Raw genomic sequence first — 2,061 nt, 5'->3', positions numbered from 1 at the left:
TATATATATAATCAGGTTTTTATTGCACAACTTACAAAGTTTTTTACAATGTCTTATCATTACTACTATTCCAACTATTTATTATGATTTTTGTTTCTTTTACTTTTTATTATTTTTTTCTTTTTTTTCTTAAACTTTAATTTATACGACTTCTCATTAAAAAGTACTTTGATTATTTTGTTATTGAAGGGAGAAACTATTGGACGTTATTGTTTTTTTTTTATATATATTATTAATAATATTAAGATTTATATTAGTCATATTAATAATGCATGTTGCAGTCAAATAAAATACGATTACAGAGAAAAGATATGATCTATGGGAATGCTGTTAATAATTATTTATGGGTCTGGAAACAGTATATCGACGATAGACTACTATTCCAACTATTTATTATGATTTTTTGTTTCATTTTCTTTTCTTTAAACTTTAATTTGTACGACTTCTCATTAAAAAGTACTTTGATTATTTTGTTATTGAAGGAAGAAACCATTGGACGTTTTTTTTTCATATTATTAATAATAATATTAAGATTTATATTAGTCATATTAATAATGCATATTGCAGTCAAATAAAATACGATTACGAAGAAAAGGATATGATCTATGGGAATGCTGTTAATAATTATTTATGGGTCTGGAAATAGTATATCGACGATAGTCGTGTAATATATAATATTCAAATTTAATATTTTATACAATCGGTTAATGTAAGCTACAAGAAACAAATCATCAATATGATAACAGTTAAAAATTTATTTACGATACAGTTATTTAATTTATTGCATTTAATATATATTACTATTATATGTCAGTAAAATTAATTAACCCTTTGAAATACGGTCTCGTGGAGCACCCCAGTAAGTGAATTATTTTTTTTTTTTTCTAAACCTACACCGATTTTCAATTAAAAAATACATACAAACTTCTCCCTCTCTCTCTCTCTCTTGTTCAATACATAGTAATAGTTTCCGTAATATAATTGCGTAATTTTTTTTTATTAATATAATTGTATAGTTTTTTTCATACATATCTGCATAAACAAATTAACGTTTAATTATCAAAAATTCGTTTTCAAATTTTATTTATACGGTGTTGGAGGGGGTGAAAGGAGGGTGTTGGTGGTGCATGATTTGTTTGAAAGTTCCCACGCGTGTTTGTCGACGATTAGGTTGGAATTTAAACGACCATAAGTTGTTCTTTTAACCTATTGTCAATTCTGAAATTAACAACGATCATTTCTCTCTCTTTCTTTCTCTCTCTCTCTCTCTCTCTTTCCCATTCTGAAAAATATAAAATAATATTCACGATACACAGTCGTATACAGTCCTATTGCAGCAGCACCGTTATACATATTTCAAAAATTCACTTGTCCGATCTGCATAACGATCTGCTGCATAACTCGTAGGAGAAAAAATTAATATGCTTTTCGTGCGCTTTAATTAACCGTATCATAAACTATAATAATGCGTTAGCTTATAATAATAATAATTATTATTATTATTATTGTACCTTCGTAGATGTTATTTGATTATATTCTGCGAGAAATATTTGAATAATATCACAAAGTTGAAATAAAATTCAACCAGTATTATAAATCTTTCGCGATAATCGTTCGCAAAATTTTTTACTTTTTATTTATTTATTTATTATTATTATTATTATTTTTAATTTAATTATCAATATTCTTGTCAAAAAATATGTTATTAATATATAAGTCTCAAAGGGAATTATAGACGGTTAATAAATCTTATGAACAATTTATTTTGAACTAGTTGTACGTTTCGTCCCTTACTGGGRACTTCATCAGCAACTTGATCATTTACAGTTCACGTGTCAATACATATTATCTTTTTTACAGAGTCATATATTTCAATAAAACTTAACATATTACAATACAATTTGATCCTAAACACCTTATTTTATCACACATAATCAAATACTGATTCTATCTAAACTAGTGTTTAATAATCTAGGTATCTTCAGTATTGAAAATATGGTAAATATATTTTATGCTAAAAGTGAATAAATTTTAATAAAACTTATATTAAATTAAAGTACA

This window comes from Polistes canadensis, unplaced genomic scaffold (genome assembly GCF_001313835.1).
Source record: "Polistes canadensis isolate GaletaPanama2010 unplaced genomic scaffold, ASM131383v1 scaffold_69, whole genome shotgun sequence".
Taxonomy (NCBI): Eukaryota; Metazoa; Arthropoda; class Insecta; order Hymenoptera; family Vespidae; genus Polistes; species Polistes canadensis.
The sequence above is the reverse complement of the archived record's forward strand: the minus strand, read 5'-3'. Positions refer to the sequence as shown.